General features: G+C 45.1%; 1 protein-coding gene across 9 annotated transcripts in view; it reads left to right on the plus strand.

Moving 5' to 3' along the window:
• FOXN3 (forkhead box N3) overlaps positions 1-19,563 on the plus strand; it is a 216,629-nt gene that overhangs the window by 26,799 nt on the left and 170,267 nt on the right. For 7 of the 9 annotated variants that reach the window (XM_040066832.2, XM_040066830.2, XM_040066836.2 and 4 more), the window contains exon 2: positions 11,317-11,441. The exons of 1 other annotated variant lie outside the window; for it this stretch is intronic. The gene's annotated coding sequence lies outside the window, so the exon portion shown is untranslated. The remainder of the gene's footprint in view (positions 1-11,316; positions 11,442-19,563) is intronic. One more of the 9 variants, XM_040066833.2, reaches the window with a different exon arrangement.

A 19,563-nucleotide genomic window follows, 5' to 3' on the forward strand; every position in this document is an offset into this window, starting at 1 on the left:
CTGGCTGCAGGCTGGGTTGACTGAGAGGGAAGGGTTGGGAGCAAGGCAGAGCATTCCTTAAAATGAAGGGACTTGCTCAGCGTGAGCAGACTCCCTGGAGCACTGTCCATTTTCCACCCAGTTCATCTCAATCTTTGACTGGTCGTTCTCTGTCCATGGTCTGACCCTGCTGTGCGTGGTGAAGTCTGGGGAGAGCTGTGTGTTGTGTCACAGCACCTGCAGTTCAGTCTGTGCAATATGATGAAGTGAAGTACTGCTTAAACATTTTCTGCTGAGTGATTATATAGGTAACTTATGGTCAAAAATTCTAAAAGAAGTTGATACAGAAGATCTCTGGTCTGTTTCTATTAACTTCTTAAGCCTCTTGGAAATTCACAATGAGCAAATGTGTGCAAGAGGAAGATCCCGGGTAACTGCCAGCAGCTTAGCCTGACATCAATCCCAGGCAAAAGAATAGAACTGAGAGAGGATTTAGAGAATTAAAGGTAGGGAATATAATTAACGCCATTCAACATTCTTTTTTGGAGAATATGTCTTGTCAAACAAACTTGATTTATCTGATAAGATTGCAAGTTTGGGGGATAAGATAACTGTGTAGATATAATATACTTAAACTTCTGTAAGGCGTTTGATTTTATTCCACATGACATTATTATTAAAATATTAGTACTATATACTTTTACTGAAGCGTATCTTAAATGTATTAAGAACAAGGTAACTGACAGAGCTCAAAAAGTAGTTGTCAATAGGGAATCTTTACTGAATGTGAACATTTTTTAATGTAACTCTGCAGGGATCAGTCAGAACCCTCATGCTATTCATCATTTTTGGCAGTGATATGGAAGTAAATATAAAATTGTTTCTGATAAAATTTCTAGGTGACACAAAGATTGATGAAGTGAGAACGAGGGCAGTAGGATACAGTGCTCTTGGTTAATTGTCCCTACTGAAACAAAATTCCAAAATTCCTTTATATCTAATTAAGAAGGAAAGTTTTTTGTGCATCTGGAGAGGAATGTAGCACAGAGCTGTTGCCCAGCCTGCAAAGCAGAAGATTTATGAGAAACCTTTCCATGTGCCGGCTTCTGGAGAAACGGGGCTATCCTAGGGAAGGTGTCGTTTGCCTGCAGTATCCCATGGCCTTCATGTGATGGTGGTGCTGGTCCATGGCTTGGCCGAGCTGCTGTTAGAGGAACCTCTCTGAGGATGCTGCTGACAGGAAATCTCTCTTCATCCTCAGTGCTGTGGAAGGCCTAAGAGAAATGTGGATTGAACACTGCTTACATTTCTGTCTTTGGATGTGTATCTCTGAGGTCTCCAGTATGTTTTCTCACGAACCTTTGTCCACTGGAGGTGTTTGAAGGTGCCCTGCATTTGTATCACAGGAACCAGGCTTGGCAGCAGAGTTTAGCACGAATATACAGCAGGGTCCATACTAGTGAGACTGGCTTGCAATTCTCTGATAGCACTCCAGACATAATGCAGACTGCAGCAGCAAAGGGCATACAGCGCTGAAATGAGAACACAGAGGTGTCACATACCCATATCACGGCTATATTGCTTTAGAGGCTCTCCTTGACTGCACAAGCTCCTTGCACTCACATTACTTGCTCACCGTAGGTGCACATGGGTGCAACTTGTGTCATGCCAAGGCTTTTCCTGCTGGTGAGATGAAAAGAGAAGTTGTGTACGCAGGTGTCATGCAGTGACCCCGTTGGCAACAGGGGCATAAGGTACCCCGTTATGAGGGCCATACCAGTGCCAAGAGCCTTCAGCAGTGGCCAAGTGTAAGTGCACAGGAATAAGATTCTGTAAACATCTTCCGGTTTGTTGCATTTTGAAGAGAGAGATTCTGAAAAGGCAGAGGAGGTAACTACTCGGGCTACTGCTTTTAGCTTTGATTGAGCCAGATCTGCTTGTGCATGCAGTGTCAAACCCGTCCTTGTTTCCAAAACCTGACCACAGCATCACAGAGTAATCATTTACACTGGAAAGGACTGCTGGTGGTTGTCAGGTCCAATGGCCTGCTAAGGGCCAACAAAAGCCAGCTGCTTCCAGATGGAGGTTTCGCAGCTTCTCTGGCTCGTCTGTTCAAATGCTTTGCTACTCTCATTGTAGTCTATGTGGATTCTTTTGTTCATAATCCAGCTGGAGCTTTCTACTCTCAGCTTGTGTCTGTTGTCTCTTGCTCTGTTCCTGTAGTCCTCCAAAGGAAATCCACTCAGCCTCTTACACCCTCCCATACCTGAGTGGTTATAAACAGCTCTCCCTGGAGCCGTGTCGTATTTTGACTGAAGAAGCCCTGCTCCCTCAGCCTCTCCATACCTGTCCTGTGCTGCAGCTCCGCGACCATCGCAGCCCTCCACAGGTCTTGCTCCAGTACTTCACTGTCTCTGCACCCAGTGCTCTGAGGCTGTCCCACCAGCACTGAGCAGAGGCGAATGGCCATTTCTGTCAGCCTGCTCTTATGCTTTAAAAGGGGAGAAATTGAGGGGAAAAAAATGGTTTTATTGCTGTAAATCTTAGCTTTTCTCAGCAAGATCCCAGCATGTGACTGTTTTACCACTCATTCAGGGAACGTGGGGGGGCAGTCAGACCAGAAGAAGGTGCCCTTGAGGCAAACAAACCAGCAGTGAAGTGTGTGCTGGAAACATCCACCTCCGAGGTAGCCATGGCTCAGCCCGTCCTCTGGGATCCTTGGCTGCGTGACAGAGGTACAGTGAAGATGGAAAACCCTGTGATGAGACTGACAGGAACTTCAGGTGCAAATAGCAAAGTGCACCAGGCTGTGGTCTGTCCTTCCCTGTGCTGCATGGCTGCTTGTTGTCCAGTGCATGCAAACAGCTTTTCCATCACTCTTTGAAGGACTGGGGCCCATTCATAAACAGACTAACTTACAGCACAGCTTTCCAGCCACAAGTTTCCCTAAGCTAAAAGAAAACAGTGTATCTTACTAAATAAATGATTAGACATCAATGATTTTCTGCCTTCTAGAGCAGAGTTATTTGGAAGCGTGAAAGGAAATAGCTGCTGCAGTATAAAACCGCTGCCCTTTGCACTTGCATCTTTGCCACAGAGTAATCCTTCATTCATTGTTTACTTAATGAGAAAAGAAAGAGGTTAATTTATAAAACCAAATAAAAAACAGACAGAGGACTTTATTTGTGGAACAAAAAACTGAATTAAATGAACAGTCTGTCCATTAATGCTGCTAATTGTGCCATGCTCCACTGTGGAAAATACACAAGTCTGCTAGGATTTTGCTCTTGCTGGTGGAGCCCACAGTCTGTCTCCACTGAGGGTTCAAGCCAGCACTCTGTGACAAGAGTTTCCCAAAAACCTTTCTTACTTGGTGAATTAATTTCATCTCCCAGTCTGTGACAGGCTCAGCCTCTCGGGGGTTTCTTAAATTTAATGGATAAGTATAGGAATAAGCGGCAGAGCTGATCTTGTTGGTGAATGCTGCTGTCTGAATCATTTGCAGATTCTCATGAACATCCGTAGAGAGCTGCGGCAGGGAAGAGAAAGAGGGTCTGCTTAATTCATTTCCCCTGCTGCAGAGAAGTCTGTAGTACCCGTGCTAGAATTTAGCAGTTTCTAGGTGATTTCTGTTGGCTGTAGGATGTTTCAGAGGCTGGAATAAACCCAGGTGGCAGGAAGTTTTGCATTTCATCTGTTTTCCTGGTAGCCCTGCCTCTTTGTTAGTAAGTGTGTGTCTGAAATCTCCACCATCCCTGCTGGGGGTGGATGCAAGGTAGCTGTGCCCTGATGCAGATGGGAGCATGGAAGAGGGTTACTCGATGCTGAGGCTGTCTGGAGGCTGAAGCTGCCCTGTCTTTCCTCAGTCAGCCTACAGAGGAGGGAAGGAACAGGGAGAACTGGGCCAGAGTGGGTCTGTGGTGGAAAGAGGGATCAGTTTGTGGAGACATCTACAAGTAGTTCATGAAGACTCCTAAGAATAACGTTTGATTCTCTTTGGGAAGCTGAGAATTACTGTGAAGTGTAGATGAGGAAAAACAAGTCTGGAAAAAAAAAAAAGTTGTTTTGCTGGAATTCCCCGTGGTGATTTAGAAGATTTTGTGTTGGAAAAGACGCTTTCTTCTGGGCTGTAGCTGAAGCAAAAGGAAATACATAAAAGAAGGTTAATCTATCAACTCAGCTCTAGCAGCTGCCCTGTGAATGTGGAGGCTTCATGGAGCTTTGAAGTCTCCACCGCCATCCTGCTGAAAGGAGCTTGGGACAGTTAGTTCTTCACTAACTTCTCATCGCTTTTGTCAGCCAGCTCGATCTTCAGATTGTGATAGCAAGAGTGAAATGCTGTTTGTGAAAACAATTAGTGAAAATTTAAACCAAACTGATACCACAGACAATGTGCAGGTTTTAATATGAAAGAAAGGACTGGAGCAGAAGTTTTGCTTACATCAGGCAGATTAATGGCTTTTAAATTTAATCTGCAGTTTGTTTCATTTCTGACATCATAGAATTCTACTTCTTAACTTTAAATAAGACTAGTTTCTATATATGTGTATTTTATGTATATATAAAATACATGCATGAAGTATATATATATTTATGAATATAAATTAGTGCGTACTTATTGTAAGTGTATGTATATGAAAAAATAGCTATTGCGCCAACATATCTTACTGGCACACAGAATTATATACACAGTTTGGAAAGTGGATTTTTTGAAATGCCGCCATCTCTTTGTTGAGTATTCAAAGAACATTGTAATTATTTCTGTCAATATATTTTAAATGCTCAGTGGAAAAAGTTGCAAACATTTTTGTTAGAACATGTATTTGTTTGTAACCTGTTCAGTACAACACGTATTTGTATGCCAACTGGCTTCTTTTCAAAAATGTGCTGTTGAGAAGATACATATATGCTTTTTTTATCATTGTAATACATTTTTATGCTGTTGTCACAAATTAATAAAGATGTGATACCTCCATAACATCTTCTGGAAATATTTGGGAGATGTAAGACTATCCCTTTTCTGGATATATTGGCAAAATTGAGCTTGGCTTCAGTTTGGGAATGCAAGTGATTTTTTTCAGTTCAAAGTAAACGTAGTTGTGCTTGCCAATGGTTACATCAACATGGCAGTGTTCATTTTGTCTGGAAGGTACTAAGCTGTGATGTCTTCATGTCTGAAAGTGTGTCTCTGGAGCAGGTCTGGGTCCTGGGGACTGACAGGCGGGCAGATGGAGCTCGTGGCTGATGGCGGCGCACACGCAGGAGCTTCAGGTCGAGGAAGTGCCTCCAGGCACCGTGTGCTTGCTGGCTTCTTCTTGTCTTCCAGTGGAGCAACCTGGGGTCATGGTTCTTCATCTGATGATGCTGAAGGCGGCTCGTGCCTCACTTGAGGTTTTGAGCATTTCAGAGCGTTAGTTTCAATGTTTGTGTTTCAACACAGGGCTGCAAGTTGGGAGGGAGGAGTAATTCTACACAATGTCTCTGTGTGAATGTCGCCTCAAAGGAAGCCGAGGGTTGTGTTGCTGAAGCTGAGCCTTCCTCCTGCTTGGTGTCAGCTGCAGCTCCTCCAGGCTGCCTTCCAGCCCTCTGCAGCTGCTTCCTGCTGGGGCCGAAGCCACCGCGTGGGGTGGCTGGGGAAGTCCTTCTGCTGAAGCCCAAATCAGAGTTAGGATCTGTAAGAAACCTCTTCTGGTTCCCTAGCCTCTGGGTGCAGGCAATCAGTGAGTTTGTCCACTCAGTTTCGTGGGGTTTTTTCTGCTTCCTTTCTGAGAGCAAAGGTGGCACTTTTTTTTTGATGGAAGTGGGGGCAATCTAGTGTCAGGGATTTTGTTTGGCTGGTAGATTTTCCATGCTCACTTAAAAAGTGAAGCTGGCACCTCTTGGAAAACACCCTTCCTCTGTTGAAAATACTCAGCTATGCTTTCGTGCTTTGTGTTCTTCACAGTTCTCCAGAGACATGTCTGAACAGGGATGAAAAACCCATCTCTGTGGTGGGCTCTTTCTCTCCTAAACTCTCCTTGGACTCTGTTGTGGTCTCAAGGGAGAGGCTGCGGTGTTTTATGGATGCATTAAAAGAGGATAATTTTTTGTTTGCTATTCTGCTTAAATCTGGGGAAAAACTGTTGTAGGTTGAGATAGCTAAAATTTGCTCTCTGTAGTTAGCGTGGCAAGGGCTGTGGGCTGAGCGTGTTTGGCCCCCGCTGGCCAGGCTGCGTCATCCTGCCGCAGCAAGCAGCCAGAGGGAGACGAGAAACCTGAGATGCACAACATGTAAATACTCCAGAAATACTAGGAATTTGGCAAGAAGGCCAGCAGTGGCTTCCTCTCTCCCTGAAGATACCGCCATATGCCCAGAGATGAATCCAGTTATTTCAGCAGCGTTGGCAAAGCTAGTTTTTGACTCCCCACTGCTCTCAGACTGGCACGAGCACTGCCCTGTCTTCTCGGGGCCAGGGGGCTGCAGGGTGAGGAGGAGACATGGGAGACCAGGGAAAAGCAGTGCCACGGGAGTAGCAGGACCTGCTGTGTGGCAGCCAGGGTAGGAGGCAGCTGCCTTGGGCAGAGGGCCTCACTTGGGCACTCCATCCCCCTGACCTGGTTTTGGGGTGCAGGATTGAGGCTGGTATGGGGGATGAGCGCTGGAGGCGGGACGCACACCTCCCGCTTGTGTCCTATGCTGTCTTCTTTGCATTTTGAGATCTGATGGGATTGTGCCACAGTAAAGAATAGCTGCAGGCAGATCACTTTTATGACGTGTTACTGCAATAAAATTACGAATTTATGGCAGTCAGAGATCTAGGCACGTACCCATAATTTTTCCTTGCTGCTATGTATTGTCTGGTTAGTTGCCACATGAACTCAGCTGATCCCTGAGAGAAAGTGATGATGATGATGATGATGATGATGACGACGATGCTGGGTGTGCTGCCCCTTCCTGCTTAGTGCCTTGGGCCCTGGCATTCCACCCTGGAGCACAGCACTGCCAGGGGTGCAGGGCTGGCAAAACATAGTGGGGGCTTTTGAGTGGGTTTGGGCCGTAGAAAACAATGTGCCACTGCAGCACCTCCTCTAAGAGATCTCCTTTGTCAGCTTGTGGCAAACCTTGGGCTCCTGCTCAGTAGTACCACTTTTCTGGCCTTGTTACTGCTACAAATGGAGCGTGCATGGTGAGTTTTGGTTTGGAGCTTTTTTGTGGGTTTATTTGGATTTTTATGTTTTGGTGGTTTTTTTGGTGGGTTGTGGGATTTATTTTTGTTTGTTTTCTTGCAGGCTTTGTGTTGGATTATTTATTTTATTTTATTTTATTTTATTTTATTTTATTTTATTTTATTTTATTTTATTTTATTTTATTTTATTTTATTTTATTTTATTTTATTTTATTTTATTTTATTTTATTTTATTTTATTTTATTTTATTTTATTTTATTTTATTTTTAGTGAGAGGGGGAGATACTTCATTGTATAGGAATGCCAGGGTCAAGAATTCACATCCAGCTCCTGCCCTTCTTCCTCTCATGCCATCTGTCTGTTGAAATTAATGCTTTAATACCCTCTGCAGGGTAGCATTGCTGTTTATTTATTCCAATGTTTAAGTTCCTTTTCGACTTTTGGGATTAAGCTGGAGTGCCCAGGCATCATTGTGGACTGTGAAAATCCCAAGATAGCATGTCACAGGCTCTTGACAAGGGGGGAACTATGGGAAATGCTGGTTTTGTCTGTGTTTTCCTTGGCTTGCTTTCCTAGCTGTGGCTCCTGAGGCAGGGGACCGAGGCCCTAGCTCCTGTGGTGTGACCCAGAGCAAAGAACGTTTGGTGTGCAGTGCCCCAGAGTCCTGCTGGATGCCACCTTGCTGCTCCTCTGCTCCGTGGAGCCCTTCCCTGCTGGCTGTACCCTGGAATTCAAGCAAGTCTCCTTGGAATAGCCTTGGAACTGCTAGATTTCTGACTTGCACGGTTTTTTTCCCCCTTCAGAGGTAGACAGAGCCTGAGACCATCTCACAACAGTACTTCTTTAACAGAAAAAAGATTAGGAGTATCATAACCTAATTAGCAATCCTGCATTTCTCATCTTTATCTGCCACTGGGAGCATCTCCCAGGGTGGGCTCAGGGTTGTTTGGATCCCACCTGAACCTGCAGCAAGGTGCACATCCTGGGAACCCTGTTCCTTTCTATTGCCTTCCTTTATTATATTCTATTTACTGTCTGTGCTTGGGGGGATGTTGTTTGGGTTCTATTTGACTCCAGTTTAGCGTGTGACTCAGCATTGCTGTGTGTTTTGTTCTGCTGCTGGTTTCTGCATTCCCCAAAACCTCCTGGTGCTTTCAGCTGATACCACCAAAGTGTCTCACCCGAAATTTGTGGCTGTGGTCTCCCTACCAGCCACCACTCTCCTTTGCCTGCTGAGCCCATGCCATCCTATGGTGGAGCCCGTGTTTTCCTGGAGTTAGCATGCACATTAGCCAGTAATTGTCCCATTAATTGCTTTGTGATAACTGCATGGTATCAAGCAGGGTCCCCTGTTTACCCCACTGGCCTGGCTGCCCTGGCCCTCTGTGGGTGCCCACTCAGCTGCCAGGGAGCTCCCCTCCTGCCATCAGTGTCTGGGGATGGTGCTTTCTTTCCCGTGTGTCTGGATAGGATATGTCCTTTTTATTTTGCATCCTGGAGCCTTTAATTACTCTCAACAAGTCCCTTTCACACTTCAAAAATTCTCTAGCAATTTCAGTTTGAATTACTTTCTCTGAGGCTTTGGTTTAGATGAGTGCACCTGCTCTGGGGTTCCAGTGGTAATTGGGCTGTAATAGTTATGATCCTTTAAATGCACTTAAGGTACCATGAGCTTTAAGAACTGATAACGATGCAATCTGGCATCTCAGCACTAGTTTTGTCTTATCCCTGAGCATTTTGGTTTAAATTATATTGTTTTGCCATTTGTGAAGATTACAAATATTCACAGGTTTTGAAACTTGTATGTGTTTAAATCAAATTCTGCCCTGTGCTCATGTACCCATCCCACAGATCTGGGTCCTGGACTGCTCCTCATTTCCCACTCCTCCAAACCCCTGCTGAGCTCAGTGGGAGTTTTGCCAGAACGAGGCCCTAAAAAAGAAGTATGACTCATTTGAGCAGTTGTGCTCATTTGTGCACCAGTCCAGGCTCATGTTAAAAGGATATTAAACAAAAAATACTAAAGAACCTACTTGTCTTGTCCTTGCCTAGAGCAAACATTTATCCTGGGATTGGTCCAGCAGGTTAAAGATGGCTTTTCCTCTAGTTCGTGTGTTACGTAGGATTTTGTGGTGTGGATATCGTCAGAGCTTTCACAGTTCTCTGCTGCCTTAATTCCCCTCGAAGGAGGCAGAACAGGGAAGGGGATGAAGAAAAGAGACAGACATCTCTCTCAGGCATGTACAGTAAAGAAGTGTGCTGTAGCCTGCTACTGAACTCAGAATATAAAATTTTCAAAATTACCAGTTGTGAGTGTGATAATGAACTGAAAGTAAATATGGTTCAGTTTGCTGTGAATCATTCTTGGGGGGTTTCATTTGACTTGGATGAGCTGGCATTGTTGCAGTGGAAGAATAGAGTTGTTTCAGAATTAGACAGGCATATCTGCTTGGCAATGCAGAGCTGCAGCATCCCAACGGTACTGGGGAAAATTTGCCCTCAGAGAGGCTTCCTAGGATGCCTTGAGGAAGTTCTCTGGGTGGGGAAGGAACCGACTCCTCCCACAGGGCCCCAGGACCTGGGAATTCACCTGCTGGTACCAAATGCTGTCTCCTCTCTTCGAATTGCCCTCAGATGAACAGTTTGAGTTAAGGTAGTCGCTGTGAGATGGAAGATTTTCCTTCGCCGAAAAAGCCCTCTAAGCTCTCCTGGCAGGGAAAAGGGGCCGTGAAATTATGATAATGGTAACTGCTGTAATGAGATGTTACTGTAAACAAAAATAAGTATTTTTGTGCTCTCCCTTCCAGCAGGAATTTAAATTCCCAGAGCAGAACCACCTGTTCAGAATGCCTCAGATAATGTTCTATATCCAGGCAAGAAAAATACTTTCCGTAGGAAAGTGATTGCTGTTTAGCTCCATGAGAGGTACAGGTGTGGGGTGATGCCCTAACTTGGTGTTTGACTGGTGTAGCTTGCTTGACCAGCCTGTGAGGTGCAGAGAACTCTAAATGGGAACTGCCCTGTCCTGTAGTGAGGAGAGGCAGAAATTGTGTATTGCCCTCTTTAAAGCCGTGATCGTGATTATGGGATGAGGCAAAGAGATTTATATAAGCCATTCTCATTAATGCCAGTGGGAATTACTCAGAGCTATACAAGTGCATCACAGTAAGAAATGTGCCTTGGCAGTTCACTATTAATATTTGAAGATAGTGCAAGCAAAGTCTCCTTCTCTGAGTCAAGTGGGCAAAAATTAGAAATTTGGCAGGGGCTGGGGAGGGGAAGGAAGGGGAAATTCCATTATTTTAGTCTTTGGAGAGGTTGTAGAAAGGTTAACCATTCATACATGCAGATGCTCAAACATAAGGAGTTGCACATGTACGTGGCACGTTAACTCTTCCCATGATTGTAACTGCAGGTACTTAGCTACTGTCTGCTGGTTACTGATGGGCTGGAGCCCATCTCTCTTTTTAGGAGCTGCTGACCGTCTTTGCTGACCTACTCAGTGCTGGTGCTCACCATGGGGCAAGAAAGGCTTCTGCCATTCTGCTTGCAGTTACGTGCTGTACTTAAATGAGATGGGGAGACTGTAGGCAGCAGAAGCAATGCATAAGCAAAATCAGAATTTGTGATTCTAGTCTAGTGAAATATCTCAAACAGCTTGATTCGTTTGAAGCGGCCATTGAAGCGGGTAGAAAGGACTGTGTATTTATGTGAAGTCCAGTGAAAGGCAAACATTGACCTCTACTTGATGTTTCTGAGTTAGTCATTATTCCTCTGGTTGGTATCAGTAACAAGCTTTCAAGGTTTTTTTTTTCATATTTTGCCTTTTTCTTTTTTTTTTTTTTTTTCCCCCCTTGAGTAAGCATGTAGTTTCAGTCTTAAAATGTGAGTTCTGGTAGGAAGTGTTTGTATTTATGGGTCCTGTCCTGCAGTTTACCCAGTACAGCCATGCAGCCTTCTTCTCCAATTCACCCTCCTTCCATGTGTGGCAGAGCTGGGGTTGCAGCTGGTTGCAGTGTGGTGCTTGTGCAGTCCCTGTAAGAACTGTGGCTAATTGCTTCCATGCTGTTTAAACTGATTTTCTTTATTATTCTTAGCATTATTTACATAATTGTTTATGGAAACCCATCCCACCCAAACAAGATAAAGTAAAATTTACTATTCCTGACAGATGTTGACAGCTTTGGAACAATGCAGGACCCGCTGATTGCATCCGTGCAGTGCCCCTGGCTTGGAAGAAGGTTCACCAAAGCAGACGAGTCCTGCCTCTCACGCTGCGGATGGTAAATGCCAGAGGTAACCTTTATAGCGGCACGTTCCAGGTGGCGGTCCAGCTCAAAGCCCGGTGTCGTTCCCTACTGACAGGTCCTTGCTCATGGCTGCACAAGTTGAAATTCAGCAGTTTTCACATTCCCAGCAAGTGAACTGATGAGGTAGAAGTTGGTGCTATGGATGCTGGGTGCAAACCGCCTTCGGGACTTTTAGTGAGAAGTCCAGGGTCTTGGAGATCATCAGCTGCTACCCATAACTCTGAGGATGGTTGTGTGTACCCTCAAGTTGAAAGCAGAGGATTTAACTAGAGGACAGGCACAGAGAAAGCACATTTCTCTCTTTCAGCTGAGCAGTGGCCAAATCCTGACCCAGTGTCTATACCTCTTATCACCCCTATATGGCAGGAACTCTGATAGGGTTTAGCAGCATAATGGTATATGCTGTTTTGATACTTCAACAGAGATAAGAGAATGCCTAAAAAAATCCATTTTGATGCTTAAATAAGGATTTCATCCTGCTATGTCTGTAGGCAGATACCAAGCAGAGTTTATGATTCATCGTCCAAGAATTTGATCCTTTCTTTCATTTTTTTTGCATTTCAATTTGGAGTATTTTAACTAGGTGGTGATTATGGAAAGGAAATAAAGAACGTAGTCACATAATAGTTATATGGAATAAAGTTAGCAGGTAGTTAGGTGTTGGAAGCTGTGGACCTAGGTCCAGTTACTTCCTTAATCCTGATATTTAATTGGTCATTAGTAGGTAGAAATTCTTGAATGTTCACTGCTTTGCTGTTATTAAAAAACTGTCAGACATAGGAGGGTGCATGTCTCCCGTGCCTTGCTGTGTGGCAGCAGTTACAGGGTGAACCTCCTTGAACACCCTGCCTCTGTTACCATATCTGCTGCTTAACAGCTGTTAGCACCAGCTGGGCCCAGCCAGGAGCACCACGCTTGTAAGGCCAGAGCAGCTTTTAGACTACAGCTAAAACTGCTGCTACTTTTACTCTTCCTCCTCCTCCTGGTTTGAGTGACTGAAGCTGAGCCTGGCTGCAGGAGGTTGGCTGAAGTGTGGTTCCCTCCTGAGTGCGGGCATGGGCCAGTGGTGGGAGCTGGGGACAGCTGTGAGCACCAGGGAGAGAACTCAGGTGAGGGCAGCTCGATGGTTGTTGGAAAGGGAAAAAGATTTTTATTCCAGCAGCTAAAACCCTTTTGTATTTTGGTTTCTTTTAGCAGTTATTTATCCAAAACATTTGGGAGAAAAGCTGTCTCTTTATTAAATATTTAACACCCTTGCCTTCAGCTGTGGGCTGAGAAAGCTCCCAATCCACATGTGAGTCACCAAGAACTCCTCCAACGGAAGCAGAGGAATTCCAGACTGGAGATTGCTAGAGGAAAAAAAAAAAAAGTTTGCTGATTTGGAAAAAGTCCAAAATGTTTCACATCTCTCTTATATCATAAAATGAGCACTGCAGTCAGTCTGCTGGTTATGTGGACAAGGAGTCACAGGGTCCCAGATCTGAAGTGGAAAAGCTCTCATAATGCTAGGGAGCATCACACCCTGTATAATACAGATGAGAAGTACTCCTAGTAACTGGACTTTTATTAGATGCTGTTTGCATTTTTGGATCCTGACGTGTCAGAGGTGACAAGGTGTAGGTCACTGCTTCCTGTAGTAGTTTATTGCACTGGTGAATCAGTGCTAGTTTTAATCCATTCAGCTTTCACCTCCAGCCGTCTGTTAGCAGGCATCTTTTGGCAAAGGCAGGAGATCCATGTTTTGGGGGTGCCCTGCTCTCTCAGGGTGGCAATCTGGGATTCATGTTCAGAGAGCAGGAGTGCAGGCTCCTGCAAAAAGAGCATATGGTAACAAATGGTGTGATAAGAATGGGTTGTGATAACAAAAAAGGTCATGGCTATCGTAGCGCTGCTGGTGGTGAGCACTGTGCTTACATGTGCTGTACAGGCATGGAGCGTGTGATCAACTCTTTATTTCTATTAATGTGGCAGGAGCTGAATGAATAAAATGAGATGAAACTTTTTTGGCATGTTTCTCCCTTAGGCCAAATTATTTTATCAACATCCCAAAGAGTTTTTCAGCTGCAGAGGTGTGTGTCAATCTCTGTCCCACAGCCAATTACAGAGGCATCTCCAGCAGTGGTTTTGCACCTCCCTTCCACCGCAGACCACTTGAAAATTTTTGCTGGTGATGAGGGTTCCTCGTATAGCAAACTTACACCTCCTGACAAGAGGTTTACTCCTCCCATTACTATTTGTAGATAGTTAAATGGGGTTCACGGTATATAACAATATTTTCACTGGTTGAAAACCATTGGTCTGTGACACAGGTAGTTTCTGTGCACTCTGAGATTACTCCTGTAGAGAAGACATGGCCATTAAACATTTTTTTAGGCCATGTGCTCTGAGTACTTTAAAGGAACTTTTTGCAGCTAATGTTCCCGATTCTAATTTCAAAGTAATGTTTCTATATTGCCTTGCTTTGAACTTATTCCTGATTTAAGATTATGAAAGAAAGATCCTTTTTCTTCTGGCTTTTGAGCTTAGAAGTGCAAACCTTTTAGCCTCACCACCTAGCCCTACATGGTGGCTATTAGATGGTGAGGGCTGACACCAGTAGCACGTGTAAATAATGTGTCCTCGGTTGGGCAGCATGCACTGGCAAACGTAGTCTGGTACAAGTCACTTGGCTCCTTTGACCAGGACCTCTGCCTGGTGCAGGTGGGACGTGCACAGCTACCTTTTGTGTGTGCCTGCCTTTATGTAGAAAGGGTTAACAAGTATGATTCTTTCTGGCCTGTGCTGTCACCCTGTCTGGGAGGAGTGAATAAGGTTGTCAAAAGTCAGGCTGAACATTAGAGACTGGAAGCAGTCAGATTGGATGGGCATTCTGCAAATGACTGGAGACAAGATGGCCCGGGAATGGTTTGTACCAGCACTATGGAAAATGTTAAGAACCTTTTTAAAACACATTAACCAGATGTGCTGCCATGTGTACCTGATGAACATGTGTGTAAGGACCTTGCAGGGGGAGCTGGTGTGGCCATCCACCTGTGCCTGCGCTGGCTGACACAGCTGGCAACCCCATTCGCTGCCCATTGCTCAGATTGCCCAACACTGCAATCACCAGCTCTTTGATGAAAGGCGGGTTCATGTATCAGATTGTTGAGCCTTAGGGATAGGGGATTAGGTTTGCAGTGTAATCTTTCTGTAACATGCCTCTTGATCCAGAGACTGTGCTTTATAAAAGAGCTCTTTTCTCTTTGACACTGGGGAGGCCTGCTCAGGGACGACTATCTTCTACCTTCATTTGGAGATAGTAAGGCTGCTACTGACCTGATGTTTGTGAAGGTCACAGCTGCACCAGGCGAAATTAGTTCTGTGCAGGACAGTTAAGTAGATTGGATTTTCTCAGTTGTAGCTGATTTGCTTTCATCTGGGTTCCTCTTGCAAAACGATTTAAAGTCCATTCCCCTCTGCCCCCCACTGCCTATTTATGGGAAAAGACTGGAAGGTGGATATTCCTGCCTGGGGTCCAATTCTGCTTCAAGCCCTACTCTTATATCTTTTCAGGAAAGTGTCTATAGAGGCTGGGGCAGGCTGTGTAATCACTCCAGAGCTTTGGGTTGTATTTCATCCCATAATGAATGTTGTAGGGCCAGTCGGGCTGGTCCTCCCTGTGCCAGCTGACTGCAGCTTTGCACTGTCTGCTTTGGATCCAAAACCCTTCTGGGACCCTTCTGCAGATTCCTGGAAATGTCGCTGCCATTTTAACCGAGCCCCTTTCCAGTCCAGCTTGGTTTCTGGAGCCTGATGAAGCCACTTAATCTGGGCCAAAAGGCATCACAGCCCATGTCTTCTAATCAAGGAAAAAATCTTCTGGTTTGAGTACCAGATTTGGCTGGTTATGTTCTGGCCACTAGAAACCTGTCAGCTACCTGGCTGTGCTGGCAAAACATGACATATGGTTGTGCGTGGGAAGCCTGTTCCTTGGGAGCATGGTGAGCTACAAGAGGGACAGTGGTTTTCACCTGGCTGCGTTTTACTTCAGCGGCTTTGCCAACGGGATGTAATTACGGTGGATCTTCGCCTGCTGCCTCGGGTTGCAAAGCAACCACCAATGGAAAAGACCTCTTGTTTGTAGGCATCCTCCTGTTTTCAGTCCCTTTTAAGGTGTTGTGAAACCTGAAGTCTGCAGAAATTGTTGCTTGGTGCATTTGGGAGGAGATCGCTGGAATTTGTGGCAGACAGCTGACGGCGTGAGGGCTTTGCAACACTGATGATAGACCGTGTGATCCCAGTTTAATCTCCGTGGTGTGAATGGGGAGAATTCATAGGTAGATTTGCTTGAGGGCCTGGCAGGGGCAATGTGGTGTGTGAAGGGATATTTCCTTCTTTGTAAAATCACCTTCAGCCTATTAAAAAATCTTTGCTGCCTGGGAGTATATGGAAAAAGGGAGTATGGAGATAATTGAAGCAAAGGAGAGCTATTCTGTGGTATGTTCCCACCTCCCCAAAACTGCAGGTGATCAGAGTTTAAAGGAGATGAACTTTAATTGCTCCTAGAGCTTCATGTCTCTCCTCTCTGGATACCAGAACAGTGTGTCCTGAAGGAGTAGGGTCCAGCCTGCCTGAGGGAACTGAGAGGACCACAGAGAGCAGGTTTGTTGCCCCAGTCCATGTGTGCCAAGCAGGTCCCCTTGACCTGGTTGCTCTGATCAGCTGTATTAACACTGTGTAACTCTGGGACTGTGGCATTCTGCAGACTGGTCTGGAACCGATGCTGGAATGTCCTAGTGTAGAAATTGTTGGAAAAAAGAAGCACTAAAACAAGATTTTTGTATTTCATTTTTTTTTCTAAAAGCTTTGCTAACAGTCTTTGTTCTGTACTGCACTGAAAGCATGCAATAATTCCCATTTGTCGTTGGCATTTTCTCTTGCTTTTTATTGGTATCTCCTCTGTTGTTGTGACAGTATGTCCTGTGCTGGATTACAGGTATAAATACTGCTTTGGGTTTGGGCTTTTTAGTCAACATGCATTTGGGAAAGGTGTTAGCAGCTGTCAGGGGGACAATGTGCAGCCTGTTAACGTGCAGTAGTTGGAAACATCAGCATCCTTTGTGTTTCAGAAAAAGTCTGAGGCATGAGGATTTTAGGTTTTCTATTCAGACAGTATTACATTAGGAATATGAAGTATTTGACAGTTCTCTTATATTTATTCTTTTAATGTCAAAATGTGTCACATCTGGTATTAATTGGTGGAAAATTATGGCTCTAATTTACCAATTTGGTTGTCTGGGAAAACTGAAGAGAGTGTAACATAATAAATGAATGCCTATTAATCTTTAAAATTTCTTTGTTTACTGTCTGCTAAAACAGCCTGTTATGTGGTGCTGTGAACAGCTTTCCAGAAATGCTGTTATTCGTGGAGAGGAATTACCACTTGGAAGGGCCATGGCCAAAATGTTTCAGAGTCACTGAGGGGAGGATGTGGCCTTCAGAAATCCTGGGCCTGAGATGGCTTAGACACCCATGGAAGGGTCTCCTCCAGGGAGGAAGGAGGCTGCTGTTGGTAAATAACCCTGTGGGGGTGCGGGCACAGTGTCTCCATTCCCTCGTGCCTGCCTGTTCCACGCTGTCCTGGCTGTGGGGCAGGAGGAGCGGCACATGGCCTTTGCTCTTCTCTGTCCTTCTCTTACCTCCCTGTGGGTTTCTTGGTCCAGGGCACAGGCCGCTGTTTCATTGATGTCCAACACAAATAGAGATATTTGTCCACAGTAGTTGTTCTAATCATTATTAATGAACATTAATTTCCAGCCAGAGCTCTCCCAAAGCCCGGAGATTTTTAAACTTGCCGACGCAGGAGCGTAGGCAGAAGAAGTCGTGTTGTTCTTCCTGGGGCTGCAGGTGAAGCGGTTTGTGTCGCCGGCAGCGCGCGGATCAAACCCGGGGCGCGGATACGCTTTGGCGAGGCACTGTCACTGTCCCGACAAGCCCAGCCCTACCGAGACAGCCTCCGCTGCCCCTGCCACCGACAGGCAGGCAAGGCAGGGGAAGCTGGTGGCAGCACACTGCTCCTTGGGTGCTGTGTGCGGATGGTGACGGGCTCAATAGCTTTTCCATCGAAAGACACCCATGTGTTTGTGAGAATACGTTTCTGGAGGCTCAGATACCAGGTGCTTATTTTAGTAGCAAAAAGCCCTGAAATGTGCCAGCTCTGGAATAAGCTGATTCTGAAAGCTGACACATTCTCTATGATTATTCCAGTATACGCCATCTGTCACTAGCATATCCAAATATTTATGTATTTTGATTATTATAACTGTTACGAGGGTACTGAAGCTCATAAATAATTTCATTTTCAGCAATCATTTTATTACTCTTCCGTGGTTTGATAATGACATTTTGCACGTGCCTGTTCAGACTCTGACACAAGGAAGAGTCACAGCGTGGCTGTGCAGGTGACGGCCTTCTCACAAAGCGCCTGGGTCCGTGTCCTGCCTGGGTCTGTGCCAGTTCCTGCTCCCTTCGTCTCCTTGGGCTTCAGACTGCGCCGCGCTTTCATTCAGCTCCATCCTGCCTTGTCAAGTGACTGCGCTTAGATTGGCAAATGATATAATATGACTAATTATGTTTAATGCAGATAATGTCTTATAATCAAAATAAAGAGTGGATTGCAAACAGATCCTTAAAGGGCACCAGGCGTAGAATTGACGCTGTATTTATTACCAATAACATCGCTGAAGTGCTAACAGCTGCTCGGCTCCAGCAAGTGCGGCCCCTTAGTGGAGTTTTCCAGAAGAAGGGCTAAGTGTATCAGAAGCACATTAGTGCTGATAATAGTAATTAGTTCAGCAGAGCTCAAAATGTTTTGTAAAATATTATTATCTTGATTTTGCTACTCTGCAAACCGTGGCAGAGAAACAGCCTCCTTGGCTCAGAGGAGTCACTGCTGTCTGTGGGGATGGCCCTGGCTCTGGTGCAGGGCTGCTGCCCTCTCCTTGGACCATATTGCTGTCTCCAGCTGAGTACAGAAATCTGAGGGATGTGCCTTCTCTATCTCTGCCTTCATTTTCACCAGCGTTAGCAAAGAGACTTCAGTAGATGGAGGAGTGCAGTGATGTGGAAGTAGATTTGGGTGTTAGATTTTTGAAAAGCCATTGTTAAGCTGAAAAAGGAAACCACAAGCTATAAAGGTTGACAAAGCTCCTCTGTAAGGGACTCTTATTTTGCTGTGTACATTTGTTTTCTCTTGCTTACTAAAGGGATAAAGTGCAATCTAGGTTTCAGAGAGAGATAGCTGATTAATCTGTCTGCCAGGTACATATGGAAATAAATTAGCAAATGGTGCATCTGGGATTAGACTACAGCAGAGATGATAAATTATTGCCATCCTCCATGGCTGTATTACTGAAGCTTCACTGGGTTCCCAGTACTCAGGTACTTGCTATTCATACGGTATTACTGTGGCTGTGGGATGGAAAGCTTCTGTATTTGATGTAATTTTCTGTGATATGCTAGTTTGAGAACTGATCTGGCCAGACCCATAAGAATGCGCTGTGTACTTAGATTAAGTAAAAGCAAAGAGATTTGATTTGGTTCTTCTGCTCTGCGTGAAGTTCTGCTGGTTTCTGAGTACAGGAATGCTCAGGAAGGAGAAAGGCAAGGGACCTGCAAGAGGTTTTTTCACTATCAGCAGTCACCCTCCACCCTTTATCCCAAACGGCAGAGTTATTTAATCTATGCTAACACAAAGTTGTGAGGCCCTGGAAGGGAGCATTCTCTGGCCTGAACCTCTCCCACACTCCTGGCTTGACCCAGATGTAGTTCCAGATTGCACAACTCCATCTTATCTCTGAGATCAAGAGTGAAACACCACGAGGGTAGGTGGTATTTGCATTGAATGCTGATGCAGACTTCTCCACTGTGTCTGTTTCTGCTGCATTTTTCATGTCTGTTTAAACTGATCTGTACCTGATGGACTGGCAGCTGAGACATACCAGCAGTGCCTACAAGAGGACATGCAAGTGGAGGAAATGTGGCAACAGATACGTGGTGTACTGCCTTTCTGGAGGAAGAGAGGGTCATGCAGAAGTTCTCATCAAGTCTGTGCTATATAATAGGTGTGG

Source organism: Hirundo rustica, chromosome 6 (genome assembly GCF_015227805.2).
Source record: "Hirundo rustica isolate bHirRus1 chromosome 6, bHirRus1.pri.v3, whole genome shotgun sequence".
In the NCBI taxonomy this organism is placed as follows: Eukaryota; Metazoa; Chordata; class Aves; order Passeriformes; family Hirundinidae; genus Hirundo; species Hirundo rustica.